Source organism: Centruroides vittatus, unplaced genomic scaffold (assembly GCF_030686945.1).
Source record: "Centruroides vittatus isolate TY-2023 unplaced genomic scaffold, ASM3068694v2 contig_461, whole genome shotgun sequence".
Lineage (NCBI taxonomy): Eukaryota > Metazoa > Arthropoda > Arachnida > Scorpiones > Buthidae > Centruroides > Centruroides vittatus.
The window spans coordinates 6,456-32,641 of NW_027122257.1; the positions used below are offsets into that span (position 1 = coordinate 6,456).

A 26,186-nucleotide genomic window follows, 5' to 3' on the forward strand; every position below is an offset into this window, starting at 1 on the left:
CTTAAATCAACATTTATCACTGGGATTAACCAAGGTGAAATACTATTAACCTCAACCTGTAAAATGTTGCTTGTGTCCAGGTCAATCGTGCTGCTTACATTCTCCATTCTTATGTGGAATGTGGGGACACTACTTGAACGAGCTGCAAATAGTCTTTTCAGCTGTGTATCTGAACAATCAGCTGAAAGTTTATTCTAAGATCTCTGTTTAATGTAATAAAAAAGAGACAACTATTCTCTCCTAAGAGATAGTGGAAGCTCATGAGCACCCACATACAAAATTTGAACAGGAGAAGTTCGAAATGCACCAGTGACCAAACGCAATGCTTGATAATGGATTGGATCCAGCATCTGAAGAGTAGATTCTCACGCAGAGCCATATACAATGCATCCATAATCCAGCTTAGAGCAAACAAGGCCCTATAAATCCTGAGCATAGAACATTTGTCTGCTCCCCAGGATGAGCAGCAGAGTACCTTTAAAAGGTTCAGAGCTTTTAAACATCTACTCGTCAAATTACACAGGTGTGACAGGAACGTCAATTTATGGTCAAACACAACACCCATAAACTTAGCCTCGTTGCCCATTGAAATTTTCCCTCCATTTAAATAAATTTCGGGATCCAGGTGCAAACCACGCCTTCAGCAAAAGTGGATGCACGAGGTCTTCTTTATGTTAAAACTGAAACCATTGGTCTTGGACAAATTGTCTATGCGATTTAAAAAGGTTTGCAGTTGTCTCTCAATAAAACTCATATTACTAGACTGGCAGATCTGAAAGTCATCCACATACAGTGTGTGTTTTCACACTGACAGGGAGACACTTAGCTATGCTGTTAATTTTAATTAGGAACAGAGTCACACTGAAAATACAACCTTGAGGAACACCTTCTTGTGTGTAAAGCCTAGATAAAGTTGTGCCCATCCTGACTTAAAATCTTCGATTCCGTAAAAAGTTTTTTATAAAAATTGGCAAATTACCCCGCAATCCGAATTGGTGCAGATCACGGAATATTCCGTATCGCCAGCAGCGATCATAGGCCTTCTCTATATCGAAAAACACAGACACTAAGTGCTGTCGTCTAACAAACGCTTTGCGTATGGATGTTTCGGTTGGTTGGTTGGTTCAAGTTTTTTAAAACAAGAGCCATACAGGCTATGCTGCGCCATGACAAATAGTAGAATTAAACGAAGCCTAATATATATATCAAAAAACATCAATACAACATAAAAACACAAACAAATGCAAACAAACAGAACAACACAAATATAAGTATATAATAAATAAATAAATAAATTAGTTAACTTAAATGTCTCTATTAATATTTATAACTTTCAAAAAGTTCAATATCTTATCAAGATTTGGCCTCTCACCCAAAATCTCTCTCAAACTTGCATTTCCGAAATGCTGTCTATGACACTGGTCAAAGGCAACACAGTTGCAGAGTATGTGTTTAACACTTAAAGTACAAATGCAATACTGGCATACTGGCTGGTCATCACCTTTCAGAAGGTATTGATAAGTCAGTCGAGTATGTCCAATTCTCAAACGAGTAAGAATGACCTCAGATCTCCTGTCATAAGTTTGCTTATGTGTCCAATTTTCTATCATAGGTTTGATCTCATGTAGTTTATTGTAAACTTGTGCATTCCACACATTTTGCCATCACTCTGCTAGTCGTTTTTTAACGACCAGCTTCAAGTCACCTTCAATAAACATTGTATGCTGAGGAGGGCTTGCTGACTTTGCAGCTGCGTCAGCTTCTTCATTTCCTCTTATACCTACATGGCCTGAGACCCAACAAAATTTTATAAAGAAATTCCTCAAAAGAAGATGGCAAAACAGTTGGCAAATTTTAATCACTATAGAGTGAGAACTAGGTTCACATGAGATCAAAGCCTGAAGTGCACTAACTGAGTCAGTGTAAATAACATAGCGACAATGACCTTTCCTAATTACATATTTTAAGGCTAGGTAAATAGCCTGCAACTCTGCAGTAACGATGAAAGAATTCGATGCAATTTGTTCTGCCACTATCTCATCCTGGCAGACAAAGGCTGAACAAACGTAGTCAACCGATTTCGATCCATCAGTATAAATAGGAATTAAATTCCTGTCGTGGTGTTGAATTTCTGCAAAGTGCTGTGTATAGATGTATTCCTGGGTGGATTCCTTAGGAAACTGCTTTAAGCTTAAATCAACATTTATCACAGGAGTTGACCAAAGTAATATATTATCGACCTCGACCTGTGAAATGTTGCTTGTGTCCAGGTCAATCATGCTGCTTACATTCTCCATTCTAATGTCGAATGTAGGGACACAACTTGCGCGAGCTGCAAATAACCTTTTCAGCTGAGTATCTGAACAATCGGGTAACAGTCCGTTCTGAGATTTTTGTTTAATGTAGTAAAAAAGAGACAACTGTTCTCTCCTAAGAGATAGTGGAAGCTCATAAGCATCCACATACAAACTTTGAACAGAAGTTCGAAAAGCACCAGTGCACAAACGCAATGCTTGGTGGTGGATTGGATCCAGCATCCGAAGAATAGATTCTCGCGCAGAGCCATACACAACACATCCATAGTCCAGCTTAGAGTAGACAAAGGCCTTATATATCCTGAGCATAGCACATTTGTCTGCTCCCCAGGATGAGAAGCAGAGTACCTTTAAAAGGTTCAGAGCTTTTAAACATCTACTCTTCTAATTGTGCAAGTAAGGCAAAAACGTCAATTTATGGTCAAACACAACACCCAGAAATTTTGCCTCGTTGACCATTGGGATTTTCACTCCATTTTGATAGATTTCGGGATCCAAATGCCAACCACGCTTTCGGCAAAAGTGGATGCACGAGGTTTTCTCTACGTTAAAATTAAAACCATTGGTCTTAGACCAATTATCTATGCGATTTGAAGAGGTTTGCAGTTGTCTTTCAATAAAACTCATATTACTAGACTGGCAGGAGATCTGAAAGTCATCCACATACAGAGAGTGTTTCACACTAAGAGGGAGACATTTAGCTATGCTGTTAATTTTAATTAGAAACAGAGTCACACTCAAAATAGAACCTTGAGGAACACCTTCTTCTTGTGTAAAAGGCCTAGATAAAGTGTTGCCCATCCTGACTTGGAATCTACGATTCTGCAGGAAGTTTTTTATAAAAATTGGCAAATTACCCCGCAATCCGAAGTGATGCAGATCACGAAGTATCCCATATCGCCAGCAGCAATCGTAGGCCTTCTCTATATCAAAAAGCACAGACACTAAGTGCTGTCGTCTAACAAATGCTTCGCATATGATGTTTCAAGATTTAGTAAATTGTCTGTGGTACTTCTGTTCCTATGAAATCCACTCTCATGTGGTGAAAAGTAGTTCTTTTTCTCTAGGAGGTACTCCTAGAGAAAAAGAACTACTTTTCAGACGTCTGATGATACATCAGACGTCTGTTTACCATTCTCTCGAAGAGTTTACAGAGACAACTTGTAAGAGAGATTGGTCTATAATTAGAGGGATTCTTGAAGTCTTTACCTGGCTTGGGAAGGAGAATTATAATTGATAGCCTCCAAGAGTCAGAGAAAATATGTTCTGTCCATATTCTGTTAAACAGATTCAAAAGATTACTGAGGGAATTGTCTGACAGATTTTTAATCATGCTGTAGTGGATTTTATCCGGGCCTACAGCAGTATTCCCTGAGCGAGAGATTGCTGTACATAGTTCTATTCTGCTAAATGGCACATTATATTCCTCATTAGATGGAGAGTGAAAGTTTAAATATTGTTTTTCACTTTGGACTTTATAAGCCTGGAAATTTGTTGTATACATAATATTGCTGGATGAAGACGAAAATGTTTCACCCAACAAATCAGCAATACCTTTAATGTCACTGATTATTGTGCCATTATTTTCCAGCATGGACAGAGAGTGAGAAGCATATTTCCCATTAATTTTATGGATTTTATCCCAGACTGCTTTTGATCTGGTGGAAGATGTTATGCTAGAAACATACTTCCTCCAAGAATCTCTTTGGCTTTGCCTTCTTATTTTTCTGGCATTTGCCTTTGCTTTTTTAAAAGCAATCAAGTTGTTAGTATAGGGTATTTTCTGAAAATCCTCCATGCTTTCTTTTGCTTTTTGAATGCTGCCTCGCAATTCTGATTCCACCATGGTTTCGGATGTTTTGGATATCTGGTTGATGTTTTCCCCATTGTTTTTTCGGCTGCCTGAATAATACTGGAAGTGACAACTTCGACTGCATCATTGATATAAGCAGTATTGACCATTTCCTCAGTGATTTTAGCCAAAGAGGAGAATGCAGGCCAATCTGCCGTTTCAAGTTTCCAGCGTGGTGGACGCGCTGTTTCACAGCTTTCTCTGCCTCTATATTTTAAAAATGTTGGGAAGTGGTCAGTAGAGAGTGGATTAGATCCAACCTCCCATGTAAACGCTGAAAACAAATTCGGGGTTGCTAATGATAGATCAATGGCAGTGAATGTTCTTGTTGGGGCGTGAAAGTATGTCACTTCTCCAGTATTAAATAAATACAGTTGGTGATTGCCTATAAATCTCTCAATGGCCCTGCCTCGACAGTTTATGTCGGGACTGCCCCACATTGGATTGTGGCCATTGAAATCACCCAGTAAAAAGGATGGAGTTGGCAGTTGTTCAACCAAGGCATCCAATTCATCTTCATGAACACTGACATCTGGTGGCAAGTATATGGAACAAACTGTGACAGTTACTCCAATAGAAATTCTGACTGCCACAGCTTGCAGCTCTGTTGTTATTTGTACCGGTAAGGACGGGATGCGGTTTGAAACCAGTATAGCCACACCTCCACTGGCGCGGTTGTGGCTATCATCATCCTTGCGGTAGAGACCAAATCCTTTTAAGGATATTTTTTCTCCAGGTTTTAAATGTGTTTCCTGGAGTGCCACGCAGAGAGATGGGATAGATGATGTCAGATGTTTAATGTCACAGAAATTATTGCGGAAACCACGACAGTTCCATTGGATTATTTTGTAATCCATTATGTGTTTGAGGCAGCATTCTTAGTAAAGGTATCCCTCTTTAGTTTTACAGCTGATTTTCCTTTTGGAGGTGTGGTTGGTGGTGTCACCTCCTTATTAGTTTCTTCATCAGAGAAGTCAGAAAGCTCACTCATGGACTGAGTCTCTGATCTTTTTGATTTAGAGAGGGCTGCTTTCAATTTTTGTTTGTTGAGTGGGTTCTTATTAGCCTTTTTAGAACCCACATTTCTAGTTATTACTCCTGTTTTGGGAAGGGTTGATTTTGTCTTTACGTTCTCCTTTTCTTGTTTTTTTAGACTGAATTAGCAAACATTTAGTGTGGTGAGTGAGAGATTCACTTGGTGAAACAGAGATATCTGTTTGAACTCCACACGTGTTTGTGGATTTCAAAACTGCAGCAAATGTCTTGTGTTTAAGTGGTGCACTTGAAGTGACCATGCGACGAGCCTCTAGGTAAGATAAATTGTTGACAGTTTTCACCCGCTGAACCTCTTTCTCTCTCTGCCATGCAGGGCATTTCCGGGAGTAGGCAGGATGGGCATCTTTGCAATTCACACAGCATGGAGTATTGGTACACTCAGCACTCTGGTGACCTTCACTTCCACACTGTGCACATACGCTCTTTCCTCGGCAGGATGTTTGAGAATGTCCAAACCGCTGGCATTTGAAGCAGCGCAGCGGGTTTGGAACGTATGGTTGAACTGGGCAGCGCAGATATCCTGCAGTAACAAATGATGGTAATGTTGGCTTTCCAAAAGTGAGAATGAGATGTTTAGTTGGTATCAACTTGCCATCACGACGAATGGAGATGCGTCGGACAGCAGTGACACCTTGATCTGAAAGACCGATCTGGATATCTGATTCATCTTCAGACATCAGATCGATCTCAGATATCACACCACGTGACGAGTTCAAACTTGTGTGTGGTGTGATGGTGACATTTATGTCTCCTAGAGATTTAGTTTTTAAAAGCTTTGCTGACTGTTGAGGAAAGGCTGCCTCTACGAGTAAATCTCCTGACCTCAATTTTTGGATTTTTTTAAAATGCCCAATGGTTGATTCAAATAATTTTTGGATCAAAAAGGGGGAACATTTAGACAGAGATGTTTCTCCCGTAGCATGAACAATAAGGTAAGCTGGTTGGTTGGAGTAACTGACCTCCTTTGGTGTTGATGCATCAGTGCTTGTAGTTTTGGGTTTTAATGAATCCATGTTTAAAAAATAACTATTCAGCTCCTAGTGACCCCACCCACCATGGGGTCCAACAAGGGGATGCCGTCACATGGGAGACTCCCATAGACCGTCACACCAGGGTTTTCCAGAAGCTATACCCTCACAATGCAGTCAGGAAGAGCACATCTTGCCTGACGTGTCCGCCCGGTCTGCATCGATCGGTTGACTCCAAGCCGAGGTCAAGAATGACTCAACAACCAGCCGATTGACTCAAACGGAGCCTGATTTGAGCCTCCCGTTTATCCGAAGCAGGGGCCAAAGCAGTGTGTTGGGGACGTTATGTTGCCCCTCAACTACCAGGATCCCCGTTTCCGGCATACGGGTCACCACGCACGGCAAACACGTGGGTGGGCGTTCAGATCCCAGGGATGGTAAAGAAGAGTTACTAAACCATCTCTGGGAGGTCCCCTCACCACGGACAGGAACCCACATCGAGGGGAATAGCATGTCGGAAAAGCAAACAAAAAAACGAAAGGTTGCGGATGAGCACAGGCATTTTCAAGAAAAGTGGAAATTTGATTATTTTTTCACTTTCGTCAAAGATAAAGCTGTATGCTTAATATGCTCAGAGACTGTGTCAACATTAAAAGAATATAACATAAAAAGGCATTACGAAACAAAACATGAACAACAATATAAAAACTTAACAGGACAACTCCAGATAGATAAGTTTAATCAAATGGAGAAAAACTTGGGAAACCAACAGGCTAGTTTTAAAAATCAAGCTATTTTATCAAATACGGCAGTAAAGGCTAGTTTTGTTGTCAGTGAAATACTGGCAGAAAAATGAAACCTTCTGCGGATGGAGAGATGATAAAAGAATGTCTGACTGCTGTTGCAGAAATAGCATTTCCTGCTAAAATAAATATTATTTCAAACATTAGTTTATCAAGATTCACCATTGCAAGGAGAATTGAAGACTTGTCCAAGAACATAGCAACAACGCTTCGTGAACGCATTGCAAAATTCAAATACTGTTCTTTAGCACTTGATGAGAGTTGTGATATTAGCGATACAGCACAACTGGCTATATTTTTACATGGTATTGACACCAAATTTAATATTACCGAAGAATTGTGTTCACTGATTCCAATGCAAGGGACTACAACCGGCAAAAACCTGTACGACGAACTAAATTCTGTGTTGGAAAGTTTTTCAATTTCATTAGAAAAGATTATTGGTATATTGACAGATGGAGCACGAGCAATGTCAAGCATGGAGGTAGGAGTATCAGGAAGGCTATTTCAAGACATTAAGAAGGTCACAGGAAGGGAAATATTTGTTAACCACTGCATAATTCACCAGGAAAATTTGTGTGCGAAAAGATTGAGTTTGCCAAATGTCACAGTACCAATAATTAAACTAATCAATTTTATAAAGTCGCGTGCATTAAATCACCGTAAATTTAAAGAATTCCTGAAAGATTTAGAAACTGAATATGGCGACGTGGTTTTTAATACCGAAGTACGTTGGCTTAGTAGAGGTGCAATGCTAAAAAGAGTATACAACTTAAAAAGCGAAATACAATTGTTCTTGGATATGAAGGGATATGCCTTTCCTCATTTTGGTAATAAAGAATGAATGTGCAATTTTGGGTTTCTTATCGACATGACTCAGCATCTCAATGATCTTAATGTGGAACTTCAAGGCAAAGGACAGTTTATTCACAATTTGTATGATAAAATTCAGGGCTTTGAGCGCAAATTAAAATTGTGGAAACAGCATCTTTTGCAGAATAATGTGTCTCACTTTCCACATTTAGAAAAAGAAAACGTTACTACTACTCAAAAATACGCACAATATATAGACATTTTAATCAACGAATTTCAATTACGATTCCAAATGTTCAAAGCTGAGAAGACAGCAGTTTCGATGAAAATGTTTTCCTCGCCATTTAATATCGATGTGGATACAGTTCCCGAAGACTTTCAAATGGAAGTGATTGACATGCATAATAATACGATTTAAAAAATGTATTTTTCTCAGTAAACATCGAAAATTTTTATAAATCTTATGTGAGCCCTGAGAAATTTCCGCTTTTGAAGAAAAATGCAAAGCAAATGATGTCTCTGTTCGGAAGTACGTATGTTTGCGAACAATTATTTTCAACCATTAAATTAATCAAAAATGACCACCGATCAAGACTGAGTGATGCACGATTAGAAAGCTGCATACGTGTAGCTACCTCATCAATTCCGGCTGATATTGATCAGCTTGTATCGAAAAAACAGTGCCAAATTTCTCATTAAAAATTTCAAGTAAATTCATTTTTCTGTTCTTTTCTTGTTTGTTTTTATTTTGCATTAAAATTTGTATATGAAATCTTTACTTTTTTTAAATTTTATGTTTTTTTATTCTAATGTTTATTATAAATAAAGTTTTGTAAATTATTAATAAGTGTTACTTTATGTGTGGCCCGCCAAAAATTTTTAGAATTTAAATTGGCCCATTGATTAAAAAGGTTGCTCACCCCTGTTCTAAATGATAAATGGCAGTAATCTTACTAATTCTGTTCTTCATCTCCTTACCTCATTATTTAAACACCCAACTGCTGTTTGTTAGGTCTTACCCATGCTGTTGTATCCATCCCAAGTAGACATATTTCATGCTTGTTAGTTTCCTTTATATTTGTACCAATTCACCTAATTTGTATCCTATAATGTTAACTAGAATACCTGTGTTCTGAATTTGTAATCTCCTCACGAGCTTTTTGTACAACTGTATATAAATGAAATGTACAATTTTGTCGCTAATATGACAATATCACCCTACTCCTGTAAATACTGTACATATCATAGTTATCTTTATTTATAGGGTATATTGTCCTCCTTTCTTATATTGTTATTATCTAAAGTTTGTAATATGTTAATTTACCCACCCACCAAGGTATATGTAATTTTAATACAAACAGCTATTGCTCATGGCCTGCTAGCCGTCATGTAATGTTTTATGTAGTCAAATAAACTTTAATCAAAAGTACAGTGTCTAGTCTGGGAAGGTTGCAAAGTGTTGGTGGTGGCACCAACCAACACAACCAGGCTTTTCCAGACAAAGGAGTACCAGTCTGATTGATAGCGGGTCGCCCCAACTATGAATGGAATATATTGGGAATGGGAATAAACAAGATCAGATGAAGGTGCCAGACACAACACCAGCAGAACACAGACAAATGACACTCAATCCACTAGACATTGGTGCACAAATTACACAACACATATTCCAAGGCAAGATGGGACACGAACACAAACACAAACACTGAGTATGAGTATTCAAGATGGCTACTACCTGATGTCTTCTCACTACACAAGTGAAAAGGCCAAGATGGTGGTCACCCAAAACCAAACTACTAACTAATTTCAGAAGCCCAAAAGTTAGGCTTAGCAGACCTAAGCCTAACCACTCTGCTAACCCTAAAATAGGACTAGTTTCCTATAGAGCTAGTGGAAGGAACAGCGAAACTAGATCGAGGCGCCTCTAGCAGCGACGCCGAGTAACAAAATCAGGATAACAACCTGAACGAACAAATAATGTCTCTTAAAAGGCAGTGCGGTTTTGATTCAATCTCTACCGAAACCTTGAGAAAAAGTAATTTAAAAAAAGGAGAGAAACTGTTTAAATGTGGACACGTTTCCAAATTAAGAGAAATTTCCTTGGACCAGAATACAGATCCAAATGTGAATCGAGGTTCAACTATCACTGGAGAAGTTGTTCCCCAAACCAGTGTTTCCAAGAAACCCTACCATGTTGAAATTAAGGTATGTTTTTTCTTTCAATATTTGCATAGTTATCAGTTATCATAGTTATCAGAGAGTGAATGACATGCATTTACAATTAGAAGCAAGTAATGATACAAAGCAATTCCATTTGTCAATGTAATCAAATTTAAAAAATTGACGTTTTAATTTTGGTTTTTTGAAGTCGTTTTATAATGTATACGAATTTAAATAATTTGCTAATAAATAATAAGTGTAGAGCAATTGAAAACTTGGTTATTTGTGCATGTACATTGGAACTTTTTAAGCACAATTGAAGAAAATAATCTAACTGTATTTAATCTTTCTAGAAACATTAATAAGCATTATAATTTTAATTTAGATTGTATTTTTGACTTTTTCAGTTAAACAAGAAAAGGAAAGTTGATAGCCACTGCCAATGTCAAGCTGGAATGGGTCAGTGTAAACACAAAGCCGCACTGATTATTGCTGTAAATGAAGAGAGTTGTGAAAGCAGGACCAGTGAACCCCAAGAATGGGGTAAGCCAAGTACAGCTTTACAACAAAAATACAAGAAAGGCCACACCTTAGCTCAACTGTTTGGTGACATTCTTGTTTGCCCAGACACAAGTAAAAATCCACCTTTGCATTTTTTAGAGGCATTCAGGAATTCTTCAGATAATGCTTTAACTTTAATGTTAAAAAAGGAGGATCAAGACAAAACAAGAAGAGTATGTCGGGATCTCTTGTGTGATATTTTAGATAGAGTGGATAAACTTGTTACTGCTAGTGAAGTAGTTGAAGCATGTTTAGAGATATTTTCAAAACAAAATGAAGCCGTTATATACCGTTTGTATGAATGTGAAGACGTGGGCTGTAATATTTTAAAACTACAAACTAAAAAATTTCTACTAGATGAGAAATGTGCTTTATTTTATAATGCATCTGTGTTAGTAACGGCTAATGAGGCTGCCGATATTTGTGTGAAAACTGTTAATCAGTCACAATGTACAGAATGGTTTTCTGAAAGAAGGAAACGGTTATCCGCTTCTATTGCACACCGCATCAAAACAAGACAAGACCACCTCAACAGTTTGGCTTATAACTTGGCTTTTGGTAAGCTGAAACCTACTGTATCAATGAAATATGGGATCTGTAATAAACCACTGGCCATAGAAGAATTTTCTAAGGCTTACCATTTTTATGTAAGAAAATCTGGTTTAATTGTAAATGTAAGACAGCCATGGCTATGCTGTAGTCATGATGGATTGATTAAAGTTGGCTCTGAATTTGTATTATTAGAAATCAAGTGCCCTTTTTCTTGTAAGGATAAACCAATTGTTAATTATAAAGATAAAACATGCAATGTAAATTACTTAAAATTTGAAGGTGATACAGTAAAGTTAAAGACAGCCCACTCTTATTATTCACAAATACAGTTTTCTTTGTACATTGTTCAGGCTAGATATTGTATTTTGTATATTTATTCAAATATACAAAATACAATATTGTAGAGTCTGTAATGTAGAGGTTCACCAAGATAGAGATTTTCAATCTGAGTTTGTTCCCAAGTTGGAACAGTTTTATTTTTTATATTATTTACCGGTGATAAAATATTAAAAATTACTCGTTGCTATTAAATTGTATATTTTTGTTAGAATAAAACTAGTGGAAACTGTACCTGTCATTATTTCGACTGTTTATTTTGAAAGTGGTGTAAGTCTATTTTTTCTTCTTTCGAGACATTTAAACATTTGCATTTTAGTTGATTCAAAAATATAAATAAAGTGTACTAAATATGACAATGCTTCTTATGACTTGAGCAAATTTAACTGTTTATTAAATGTTCACACATGCAAATTCCAGGTTTAAGCAGGTTTAATATATAGATATATATAGGCATACATAATATACAGATATATAACTAAACAGGTATAATATACAGACATAAATAGTAAGCAGACAAGTATACAGATATATACTAATCAGATATAATACATATATATATACACAGATATAACAATAAAAAGGACAGCACTATTAATATCCTGATATTTATTATACTCTTAATTTTGTACAATTTAAAGGGTGGTGTGGAAAAAGTAAAGAAAAAGCTTCTTACTCCTTCACAGATCTCTTAAATTCAAATATCACATATGCCAATATCTGTCAAATTAACAATATATAATATATATATAAAAAGAAAATTACTAAACTTTACATTATAGAATTAAATTTAAAATAGAGCCAACTAAGGTTTTATAACAGGAGATTGGAGATTGGTTAGAATGCAACACATCTTCATTATGTAATTAACCTCAGGAATTAAATCAATTGTGATTTTATCAAGAACACGATAAGTTTTGATGCACCCTATGACCCTCTCTATGTGTATTCTAACACTGGCAATACTGTATGTCTCTTCAACCTCTTCCTTAAAAAACTGCTGACCTGAGTGGGCAAAAGGAGGCATAAAAAGTTCAATGGACATCTTATCAAGATCTGTTTTTATATTTGGAAACTCCTTGTCAGCCATTACTGAATCACCTGGTTCCAGAAGTTTCAAAAAGCCAGAATTTGATGTAATATAGGCGTCTGTGCAGCAACCTCCATAGCCATTTGAAACAAAAGATATTAGTCCATTTGGTGTGATGCTTATTAAATACTTAATTGTGTATGTCCCCTTATAGTTAGAGTACATAAGAACTTGTTGGTCTGGATTAGGAGGTCTCTCGCACTTCAGCTCTGTACAGTCTATTATGCACCTTACATTAGGATATTTTCTAAAACTACTTGGCATCAGAGATTGTACAGCAGACTTGGATGGCCAATAAACTACATCACTACATTTAACCACCAGTTCTTTCAAAACAAAAAAAATGTGACGAAGCAGTAGTACGATGGACTGAAAATAATATACTTAATGCTGCAAAAGGCAATCCCAGCTTTAATTTCATCAAAAACAGCAGCAATCTGTTTTCTGTTGAAATTTTCAAACAACGCTTTCTTTCCAAGAACTGTAAAAGAAAGGCAAACACTTGCAATGTGACACCACATAAACCACGCAGTTCATCATTGTCATTAATGCTGTCAAAACCATTAAAATTTTGGACAGATTGTAAGGAACTGAGTCCGAACGTTATTTTTATTTTATTATTATTTCCATTTTATTATCTTTTGTTTGGGGTTTATGTTTATTTAGGACGAAGGTTCCCCACCACTCTCTTGTTAGTAATGAAAAATGAAGATAAAACAACTCACGGAGAAATAAGCGCCGTAGGAAAAATCTTGCGCACTTGCGCTGCCCAGCGGAAGTAACAGTCCGCAGAAAAAAAATGGAGGGGGGAGTCCCCACAATCACTAGTAGAGAAATACTTGATAAACCGTCTTAAACATCCCAGAAAATTATGATAAATATTTTGTAAACGATTTATAAGCTTTGTCGGAAACTTAAAGCTGCCAGAACAGAAAAGAAAAATGTTAGCAACTAAGTATGTAAATAAGGGGAGTAACCCAGCTCAAGTGTGACGTCACCTCACAGTATAAAACCCGTACGTTAACCGAAGAAGGCGAGGTGATTTCCAAACAGAGGCGAGTTCCAAACCGAGGTGATTTCCAAACGGAGGTGAATTCCAAATCGAGGCGACTGTGAGAGCGAGGTTAATTCGAAAGCGAAGTATTTTCTAATAGAAGTCCAGATTGATAATTGAACGATCCAAGGTGCTAAAGAGGAGTTCGATTGACGATTTGACGATATCGAAAGGATTGAGGAAATAGTTTTCTTCGTATAGTGAGGTAACGGATAGACGTTTAATTAGTAAGAGATTTTGTTCATAGTTTCTAAGTATTTGATTTGTCGAATTTCAAGGGGAATTACTATTAAGTTAAGCTAAGTAGCTGAGTTTATTGTCGGGTTGACTAGTTGATTTTCGTTAATAAATTTTGTTTGGCTTATTGACATTTGTACGTAGTACGTTCTAGTTATTAATTAAATATATTTGAACTTTTGATTTGACTTGGTATTTATCGTTATTATTACTAATCTTTCGGTGCACGCTTAAAAGCCCAGGCCTGGCAAACTAATCTCGAATCCGTGTAAAGTACCCGTTAGGTTAACGGAAGTTTCACCGATCGTAATTATAGTCGGTTTCCTAAGATACTAAAATTAAGTACTTTACAACTGGCGCCCAAACAGGGACTCTTTTTGCTTTTGAGTCGATAATTGACTTTTATTGGATATTCTAGTGTATTTATTGATATTTGATTTGTTTAGTTTAAATAATTTGGATTCGATTTAGATTTGGTAGAGGAATAACACCTCTTTACAATAAGTAATAGAAAAAAAAAAAAAAAAAAAAGATGGATGAAAGTGCACCAGTAACCCGTGCTGAACTGAACCAGCTCCAGCAGCAATTGTCTGTTTTATTACACAAGTGTCAACCTTGAGTAACGCAGTGACACACTTAACGTCTTGTGTTACGACTGGAATTTCCGAGCCTACAACACCAAATGTTACTAGTGCTGTACGGCCCGAAGCGTCAACACCAAGGCAAGGTGTGCCTTCAGCGCCAAATACGTCCATGGTTTGGCTTCAAACAGCTCCGCCACCACCAGAGATACAATTTAACGGTAGGTCAAACATAACTGCGTCCGATTTCTTGCAGGACCTCGAACAATATTCTCAAGTTAATCAACTACCTGATGCGTTATCCCAACGACCTGTTGAAAATCCTCATCAAATCGAGGAAACAGACTTAACCGCAAAATTGTTAGCAGTAACAACCTTTGAGAAGGAACAAGATTTAATCACCGCCCAAGAAAATGATATAGAATGGAGCGGACTCTACCGATACTTGGCCACAGGGGATTTACCAGAGGACCCTACTCTTTCCTCTGAAATAATAGGTAAGTCGGCACATTACCGACTAATAAATAAAACCCTGTATTATAGCAGAAAGCCAGATGATACAGGAAGTTTTCGTCCCGTCATTCCACGAGACTTAAGACAAGAAGTTCTAAAGGAACTACATTATCATCCAACTGCCGGCCACTTGGGTATAAGAAAAACTACAAGAAAGGTCCAGCAACGCTGCTATTGGCCCGGAATGCGCCAAGAAATAAAAGAATATGTACTAGGATGCCATACGTGTCAAGTGACTAAGTTTAGCCAAAGAAAAACGGCCGGACTTATGCAAGTCCCCTAATTAACTGAACCCGGGAGAAAATTGGAGTCGAAATAATGGGACCATATCCGCGGTCCAATAAAGGTAACCAGTATCTATTAGTAATGACTGATTACTTCAGTAAATGGGTAGAAATTTTCCCACTGCAAAAAATTACCGCAGAAAAAATTGTTAATTGTATGTATAACGAATACTTTTGTAGGTATGGCATGCCTAAGACTTTGATTTCAGATAATGGACCGCAATTCATTTCTCACCTCATGGCGGAAGTATGCAATCGTACTGGGATACGACATATCCTGACCACACCTTACCACCCGCAGTCTAATTTCACAGAAAGAGTGAATAGAACGATCGGAAGGATGATCGCTGCATACATAGAGCGAAATCATCGCGAATGGGATATTCATATATCGGAACTGGCTCTAGCGTTGAGGACATCAATACAAGACTCAACCAAATATACACCAGCCCGATTACACCTTGGAAGAGAAATTGCACTTCCCTGGGACCGATTAACGAATTATCCACAGAGTCCCACGACAGTTACCGAGAAATGGGCAGAACTGCAAAAGATTCAGAAACAAGCCCGAACTAACATGAGAATGGCCCAACAAAAGCAACAGAGGGCGTACAATTTAAGAAGGCAACCAGATATTCTCAAGGTGGGTGCTTTGGATGAGTTTTTATAACAACTAATCTCCTCCTCTAGTCGCAGATACAGTGCAAAATTAGCATCCAAGTGGTCCGGGCCCTACGAAGTTTCACCGACCGTAATTATAGTCGGTTTCCTAAGCTACTAAAAAAATAGTACTTTACAAGATAACTCAGGACCAGATCTCGCATCTTTATATTCCTTCACTCTTATTTGGTTATTAGATTTGGGCAACAGCTTTTTACAATAAATATTAGTTTGGGTACCCACATCATTACATAACTTTTCACAAAATAAGACTGCCATATTATCTGTACTATAAAGCGGTTCCCCTACATCAAGTTTGTGTTCCAGTGGCATGTTTGGTGATAACAGGTATGGTTTCAGTGTCCACATCCATGCTGTTATCCATGCTCTCCATCTTTTCTTCTTTCCTTCTTGCCTGCCTTATAAACCTATCAACATTTCCACAACCCTGTTTCTTGTAGCATGTTGGAAAAAGTGTTGGAATGTATGCTGGATGGTTGGGGTGATCAACTTTCCGTCCACCTACAAAATGCTGACTGCAGACTTTGCTATACTTTGTGGGTTGCCAAGGTTTGCCACCTTCTCTGAAAAGTGTTTTTAATTTTACATATTACAATTATCAAGCAACTTTGGTCATGTTTTGAATAATGATTACTTGAAATGATCTTTAATACTGTCCCATGGCTAGTAATGACACCAACAACTGCCGAATTATCGGGCTAGCAAATGGCTATAGTAATATTAATAATTTAAGTTAATTTGGTACTAGAGTTAGGCATTAAATGCCATCTCTTGATAAATTTAATAATTATTAAATTTATTAAATTATTAATTATTAAATTTAGCAAGAAGATGGCGCCTAACGCCTAACTCTAGTACCAAATTAACTTAAATTATTAATATTACTATAGCCATTTGCTAGCCCGATAATTCGGCAGTTGTTGGTCTTTATATATAACGGGTTAGTTGTTGTTTATTAGTAATGACACCATTAAGCATTTTTTAAAATTTGTTATTTATTATCAAGATTTTAGATTTTCAGAAATACGAAATGTTTTGGTATTTTTAATGAGTTATTATTCATTGCACTACGTAAGCAATGGGTAGTAATATAAAGTAGACTGCACCTATTTACTGCTAAAAATCGCACCCTAGCCATTTACAGAGATCATTACAATACAACGCCTTTAAATGTCAGTTATATACACACACACACAACTTTAAAAAAATACCTTCAATGAAAATACCCAAGAATACTTACTCAATCCTCCGAATTGCAGCCAGCCATTTCTCTTTCCTCCCAGGGTACTGTTCAGTCGGGAACGAATAAAACTTTGTACCTGGCAGTGCAGTAATATAGGTTACATTACAACTGACCACACAACAGTTATTTTTCGAAGTTTTGTGTTGCTGAAAGCTGTGGTTTATTATCAGGAAGAAAACAAGCACCGCGTCTCAGTACGTATCTAACCCAAAAGACGTTCGTGTTTTCCCAAAAAAGTTTCCTTTGCCTGCGTATAGGTGGCACTCAACGCAGTTTCACTAGCTCTATACCCTAACACAGGGAACCTCGGACTAACTCTAAAACTAGGCTTACTACCTGTAAAACTTAGAAAAATCAGCAGAAAGACTCAATCTACCTGTCTGAAGATCAAATTCAGAATCAGTCATCCACATACAGAGTGTGTTTCACACTGGGAGGGAGACACTTAGCTATGCTGTTCATTTTAATTAGAAACAGAGTCACACTCAAAATACAACCTTGAGGAACACCTTGTGTGTAAAGCCTAGATAAAGTTTTGCCCATCCTGACTTGGAATCTTTGATTCTGCAGGAAGTCTTTTATAAAAATTGGCGAATTACCCCGCAATTTGAATCAGTGCAGATCACGAAGTATTCCGTATCACCAGCAGCGATCATAGGCCTTCTCTATATCGAAAAACACAGACACTAAGTGCTGTCATTTAACAAACGCTTCATGTATAGATGTTTCAAGGTTTACTAAATTGTCCGTGGTACTTCTGTTCCTACGAAATCCACTCTGATGTGGTGAAAAGTACTCCTTTTCCTCTAAGAGGAACATCAGACGTCCGTTTACCATTCTCTCAAAAAGTTTAGAGACAACTCGTACGAGAGATTGGTCTGTAATTAGAAGGATTCTTACAGTCTTTACCTGGCTTGGAAATTGGAATAATGATAGTTAGCCTCCAAGAGTCAGGAAAAGTATGTTCTGTCCATATTCCATTAAACAGATTCAGGAGATTACTGAGGGAATTGTCTGAGATTTTTAATCATGCTGTAGTGGATTTAGTGAAAAATGAACTCTCACTATTAAAACTGAGTGAAATTACAACTGATGGTGCCCAGTCTTTCAGAGGAGAGCAACGTGGTTTAATTGGTATTCTCTCAAATAAATTAGCACAAAATGAAAATCCAAATGACTTATTTAATTGCTATTGTGTTTTGCACATGGAGAATTTATGCGCTAAGAAAATTAATATGGAACATGTTATGAATATAGTAATATCCACAGTGAACTTTCTGAGAGGTCGTGCATTGAACCATCGTCAGTTTAAAAAATTTTTGTCTGATATTGATGCTGAAAATAATGACTTTTATTTTCACTGACGTCAGATGGTTAAGCAAATCTTCAGTTTTACAAAGATTTTACAATCTCTTACCAGAAATAAAATTATTTATGGAAATGAAAGGAAAACCTGTTAAAGAACTTTCAGACTGCGAATGGCTGACAGATCTTGCATTTTTTGTCGATATTACAATGCATTTGTCAGAATTAAATATAAAAATGCAAGGAAAAAATCTTATCATATCTGAATTTATAACATTTATAAAAGCATTTATATCCAAGCTCAAATTATGGAGCACGCAATTGCGTAACAAAAATTGTCACTTTTTCCCCACTTTATTACAACGCACCGAACCTAAAAATTATTTTAAATATGCAGAGAAAGTCGAAGAACTAGAACAAGAATTTAAAAATAGATTCGAAAAATTTCTTAGCCGAAAAAACGAAATACGAATAATTACGGCACCTTTTTCAGTAAACATAGAAAACGTACCAAATGAACTTCAATTGGAGTTAATAGACTTGCAAAGTAATTTAGATTTGAAGATACTTTTAAAGAAAAAAATTTGGTAGATTTTTATAAAACTTTTATGAAAGAAAATCAATTTCCTAACTTAAGAAAGTATGTGGCAAAAATTCTGTCCTTATTTTGTACAACTTACATATGCAAACAGTTTTTTCCCGCAATGAATTTAGTAAAAAGTAAAACAAGAAATCGGCAAACAGATATCTGATATAGATATATTTTGGTGAATATTTGTCATCGCTAATTTTAAATTATTTTTTAGATGAGAGTCTGTTTGCCGATTTCTTGTTTTACTTTTTACTAAATTCATTGCTGGTAATAATTATGGTAATTTATTAGAATAGGTTAGGTTAGAACGTGCGTCCCCACTGTTTCCCCCCCTCCACTTGCTGGAATCAGAGACGAGCTGCCATCCCGAAACCATAAGTAACATTAACCAAATATAGTGATTCTATAAACTATATTTGGAATCTTTGTAACTATTCTTACATTTCTTGTCAAATACTGACTTGATCTCAGAATACTTCATAATGTATTTGGAGTTTACAGTACTTAAAATGCTAATTTACATGTATATTTGAAAATCTAGATGAATTAGAAATCCAGATGTGATCTGGCCCAATTAATCCAGATTTTCGACACTTTGCGGTATTTAAAAATTACTTTGTATTTGTTCCTACTGATTTATTACTGTTCCAATAACTTTCGTGTTATTAGTTGTTCGAAATTTTGATACATATATAAATAATAATTTACTTAATTCAAAACAAGTTAAATCACATTTATGAAGATCATGTAATTGTATCTATCACTTTAATGTATGAATTAAGTAATTTCTTTTAATTTTAAATAAAAAATTAGTTAACAGAGTAAAATGAGGCTACTTCCTGTTCTTTTTTTTATTAAAGAAGGTCATATTTATAATTTAAAAAATTAATATTGGTAAAGACTTTTTTGTTATGACTTAATCTCAAGTTGCAAAATAGCCTTGGAATAATCTTTTTTTTTTAATTTTTTTATTATTATAGCTTTTTGACTTATGCAATAATTTTTGTTTTGCTCCGTAAGTTTGGCCGTTTAATAATTTCCATAAATGGTTAAATCTTAACATAAATAATTTATGTTTAAGCAACAAATGGGTTTAAGTTGCCAAAATTAAATAATTATTTTTATTTGCTTCTCATTATAAAATGTGTTCAAATATAAAAGAAACTTTATATTAAAATATTTAATAGAGGTTTCAAGGTCGCACGTCACGTGATAAAACACACATTTGCTCCGCCCATTCGCCATTTTTGTGGTAGTTTTCGCTCGCTTAGCTTGCACGTAGTCTGTTATTTGACGTCTTTTTTTTAGTTTAAACGTACAAAAATACTGCAGTTCTATTATCATGGATTAAGTTAAAAAAGATTCTTTTCTTGCAAGCTATTCTAGCAGTCTAACAGGACGAGATGCAGCTCTGTACGAAGAGAAAATTTCGTTATGTCAAGGCGATCCATACGAAGCCAGTTTATCAGACTTCGTCGTATATCAAGAGTTGTGGCCGAAAGTAGAATTTGGTGACATTATAAACTATTTGGTTTTTACAACAAATTTCTACACCCTGTCACAAATGAAAGCTTATAAATCTTTAGAGGCCCATAACTATTTAACAAGTGGCTGGGTTTCTCCTGATATAAAAGTAAAAGTAATTAATAACAGCGAAGTAATATTGCTTGGAAAGATATGTTTTCTTTTGTTTGTTTAAACTCGTGTTTTTACGTATTTCTTAAGTAAGAATTTTTGTCTGAAAGTAAAAGTCTAATTAAAAACAGCCGTGGAAATTTTTTAATTCAAATTGTTCAGTACCTTTATTTTCTAGTTGAAACTAGCATATAATAAGTCTACTTGCTTTTCGTTTTAACGTGTAATGTTTATAAGTTTGCACTAGCTAAAGCCTGAAATTACGTTAGTTATTCGTTTATAAATGCATTATACCTAACTAAATTAATATAAGCAAATCAGTAAACTCTTTTAGGTTTTAAAATATAACTTAGTGTTTATTAACGTAAATATTGAAATGAAATGTTTCTGACAAACTCTTGTATTGATATTCACTTTATTCGTAACGAAATTTTTCCGGTTAATTCTCGAGAGCCATGCAGTTTGCCTTCGTCGTGAAAGCTCCTCAGTTTGAGATCCTTGATGACAAATAATGCCGGGAATTTTAAAAAATGATGTTCCTTTGTTCTTGAGTGAACTAGCATTACACCCAATTACACAACAAATCACCATAGTGATATTCGCGACGAAAAAAACAACACAAGAACTCCAGTTAAAACGCACGTGAACACACACAAAACGTAAACAAGTCACAAACAGTCACAAAGATGGCGCTGGACAATTGCGCATGCTCATGACGTCACTCGTGATGTCGACATGAAACCTCTCTATACTAACAAAATAATATTTGTAATATGTGTAAACCATGCATCATTCTGCAAAAAAGTACATCAATCATTTGATAAAATTTAAATAAATAAAATTTCATAAAAATGAAATATAAAATCTTTTATTAACAACATAATCTTGGTTTAAAATTTAATTATCAAAATATATGTATATAAATACAGTGGCACACAGAGAGAGGGCAAGAAGTTCTGGCACCCTCCAAAGGAAAAGGGGGAAAAAAACTAGAAAATTTTCCAAAAATCTCTTCCTAATTAAAATTCATTTTTTAATTTATAAGCTGTCGTGTCTTCTATTTCTACACTACTTATGAATTAGAGGCCGTATAAGATGGAAATTTTACCGAATTTGCATTAAAAAGCTCGGCTCTCCAAGTTAAATCCTAAGTACACCACTGTACGGATACATAGAATGTAACTATGTACAGTACATTCGCATCAATTCCAGCAGTCACATTAAGTACAGTATACCTATGTTAATTTATAAATAAATATTTGTGATTTACCCGTATTTTTTATTTTTTTTCTTATGTGCGACCCGCGTTAATTCAGAAGTTTCAAATGTGGCCCTTACATAGAAAAAGGTTGCCCATCCCTGGTCTACATGTTCATCTTTTATGCACTTATACGGTATGTTATCAGAATTTAGTAAAAGTCTATTAATAAAAATTATTTGTGTGAAAATCTCTTTCCATAAATATTTATAAAATTATTGTTTATATTAGTAATTACTTTTTCATGCATTCTAAATCCTGAGATATGATTTCTTAAATTATTGATTTTTAATTAATGAGTGAAATTTTTTTCAGTACTAAAGAAATTCATAGTTACTCTTATTTTACTACAAATCATAAGCTTATGTGATATGATATGTAACTGAAACTAAGTATTACATCATATAATAAGATTTTTTTTCTATTTAAAATCATAAGTAACACACTCGAAAAATTTTTATGAATATATCAAAAATATAATAAATATTAATTTCTTTAACTGTATTTATCGTATTTTTGTTTTATAAATTTTTTTTTTGGAAGATTAGATGATAAAATTATAGGCAATGCTTCTTTCAAATCAATATACAAAAACATATTTAAAATATTCCTCTTTTCTATCCTTGTTATGTCAGCAATATTTTAAAAAAAAATACCAAGTATGATTTTATCAATCAATCAATTTTTTAATGTAAGAAAGCATTTGTCATTTAAAACTAAATAGTGCTTTTCCAATTTATTCATGTCATAATATTATGATAATATATCATATGATTCTTAAAATAATATTTAAAAAATGTAAATAAATAAATCAGGTGAAAGGAGGATATATCCTGCTTATCCATATCCTCTAAGTTATTCTGAGTATGAGAAATTGCTCCTTTAACAAAATGATTTAAATAAGCTGCTTTATATGGGAAGGAATGAAGGAATAATCTTTAAAATTTATATCCTGAACTTACCATTAATGAAGAAAGAATGTCAAGGATAAGTCAATATATGTGATATCATCTGTTTGTTTGTAATAAATTAAGTATAAAATACAGGAGCACCAGATGAGAGATACAATACTGTTTCATGAAGTAACTTTTTCAAGGGAGTAATATTTTTTCTTTCACTTGTGTTCTTCATAAACGAGTGGATTGTAAATGCATTTAGTACAGGTACATAATCCCGTCGCACATTTTCTCTCATATAAATCTCCCTAGTATTGTTACCTATGAGTAACGCTCATATATGTTTATATGAGCGTTACTCGTAAGTAACAATACTAGGGAGCTTTTTCTACCCGTTGCTTAGGGTGTAGTAGCGTTCCTGCCAGCCTTCACAAGAAACCGTTTTGTCTGCCTGCATTCTCTCTTATCTCTAGGGTTTCTCAAACAGGATCTCGGATCCCGGCTGTTTTTTTAACCCGGGAAATATCCCAGGAAATCCCCCAATTTCTTAAAAGTTCACTTTTTTTTATTTTGTGTTAAAGTTGAGGAAATTTTGCAAATAGAAAGTATAATTAACTCAAACTGTCAGAATACATTTGTATTTATTAATTTTAAACTGACTTATCAGTTTTTTTTAAATTTTTCCTTATTATGGCATGTCACAGATTGTCAATAATCAATATGTAGCCTATTTGTGGCAGGGCTCTGAAAATTCTTTACTTGTCAGACCTTGTAATATTTGGGGTTAATGTTACCTTAGGTAGTCAAGATGGCGGTTCGTCTCTGATTCCAACAAGAAAACAATGGGATGCACGTTCTAACCTAACCTAACCTATTCTAATAAACTACCATAATTATTAGCAACCAAATTATTAGAATAGGTTAGGTTAGGTTAGGTTAGAACGTGCGTCCCACTGTTTCCTTGCTGGAATTAGAGACGAACCGCCATATTGGCTACCTAAGGTAACATTAACCGAAGTGGGATCTAAGTTCATTTTATTCTTTAAATTTTTAACTCAATTCAAAGCATTTTGACTTGTAGGAGACATATTTTATACACATTTCAAAAACACACGAGTTTTTCGGGGCAACCCGCCTAAAAACAGCTATAAACAAAAATATCATGGGACTACTTACTGAATCTTCCCCATTCGAGTCGCCATCTCCTAAGATTGTTTTCGTCGCAGCAAAACAGTTGTCGTTATATGCATCTTATCGGTCAAATTTCAAAATTGCAGTAATAACTTAGACAATAAAAATATATTGAAGACAACTGCAATAATTATCCATCGAAGTCGAGTTGTTTTAGTATATTAACTTCCAATTAAGGCTCTAAAATGTCACAAGAAGAACCATCTTCCTTTCCTTTCCTTTCGCTTGTTTGATATGGAAATTATAGCCTATGCGGCTCTTTCTCCGACCGACGTTGCCAGTTGCTAAGGGAAACGACCAGTGAGGCTAATGTAGCGCTCCAGCGCCGCCACGTGGTGACTAGGAGTGATGGAGGCCGGCGGCCAGTAGATAGGCGTCAGCGTGCGCACCAGAGACATGTTTAGAGTCATCGTCTTCCTATTCATACAAATAATTGGCGCCAAGGATAACGTACGCCACATAGCGGCGATTTAAAAAAATAATAATTATTATATTTTAAAGTCGATTCGAACGTATAAAAATTATTGATCGAATAAATCGAATAATTTTATAAAATACCATATAAACTGTTTTTACTTCTAATTAATTTCAAAATAAATTATCTATTAATTATTTTACTGGAATTCGGAGTATAAGTAATTCTCTTATTTCTTTAGTGATTCGTAAACCAAAAATCTTTTGGTGCAATATTTTATGCCGAATTTCATAAGAATTTTGGTTTACGAATCACTAAAGAAATAAGAGAATTAAATCCTCTATGTTTTCCCTGTGGAAACTAGAAAAAACAGTAAGATGGCAGGATGGCCGAACGGTTAAGGTGGCAATACACCGATTTGGGAGACTCGGGATAGAATCAGGGGCCTTAGTCTCTAGTTATAGGACGCGATTTTTTATGCAGTTCTCGAGAAGCACTTTACAGCTAATCCTTTGAAACCCGTTTCTAAATGGCCAACGCTGCTCGTGACGTCATTTCGCTACATTTTCGCTGCATGAAAAAAAACGCGCCCATACCCATCGAGCGAACTCGAAAGGCAAACGGAAATACATCATACTTACTTGGTTACGTATACCATTAAGCATGATGAGATAATTTACAATGCATCTAGGTTTGCGACTATAATGATTCGACCAATCAACTTAACTGTAACAAGTTGAAAAAAACAAATCAACGTGAATTGAGTGGCTCACTTGCCAAATCGATTAACTCCACAAAACAAAAAAAATAAAAATTTATAATTTAAATTATTTTTTTAAAATTTCCTTTAAACTTTATTATTTTTTTAACTCTTTCCGTCCTGTGGGCACTAAGAGGGCCTCTTTTGCAAGCCATTATGGGTTCGGCCAAGCCCACAATGGGGCGACCAGGTGGTGAGGGACGGGGCCCAACATATCCGGACGGACCACCCCCCGAAAAATATCCTGGGGATTTTTTTCGACCCGTCGGGATTCGAACCCGGGTCCCTCAGAGCCGTAGGCTGCCACCTTGACCGCTCGGCCATCCGGCCTCCCTCAATCGATTAGCTAAAATTAGAGTACCTAGATATCAGAGTAGCGACACACGAGTCATCGTCGCCATGTTCTGTCGACAGTCAACACGTGATCTATGGGTTTACATTAAGAAATGACGATTTTTTTTAGTTTAGTTAGTTTAATAAAGCAGTTTTACGAATAAAATACTTTAATAAACTAAAAAAATCGTCATTTCTTAATGTAAACCTATAGATCACGTGTTGACAGTCGACAGAACATGGCGGCGATGACTCGTGTGTCGCTACTCTGATATCTAGGTACTCTAGCTAAAATAATCGCTCACCAACACAAAATCTTATAAATATTGCCATCTAATAACGATAATCAAAAGTTCGTAATGTATTTGAAATTATCATCACTACATGCCATTTTTAACAAACGATGCAAGAGCGCCTATTCACGTGTCTTTTGCATGTTGTATGGTTATATGAATATTTCGTATTTGTCGTTTAATAATAAACGCGACAACGGAAAGACGAAAACAGTTAATTATCCGCAATTAACGGGGAACAAGATTAAAACAGTTTTTTATTTCGCCTACTTAAGAATGCATTTCGGATTGGTAATTTTCCAATCCCTCTTCAGGCTACAGATTGTAAATTTAAAAAACAAATTTAAAGAAAAATAACACGTATATAAGATTTAAAGAACACATAGCCATTAGCCATTATCAAAATTAT

The 26,186-nt window shown here is 35.6% G+C and overlaps 1 pseudogene; it reads right to left on the reverse strand.

Annotated features, from left to right (window-relative positions):
* Positions 1 to 12,221: 12,221 nt before the first annotated feature.
* Positions 12,222 to 17,506, reverse strand: LOC136977611 (uncharacterized; annotated as a pseudogene).
* Between the last annotated feature and the right edge of the window lie 8,680 nt (positions 17,507 to 26,186).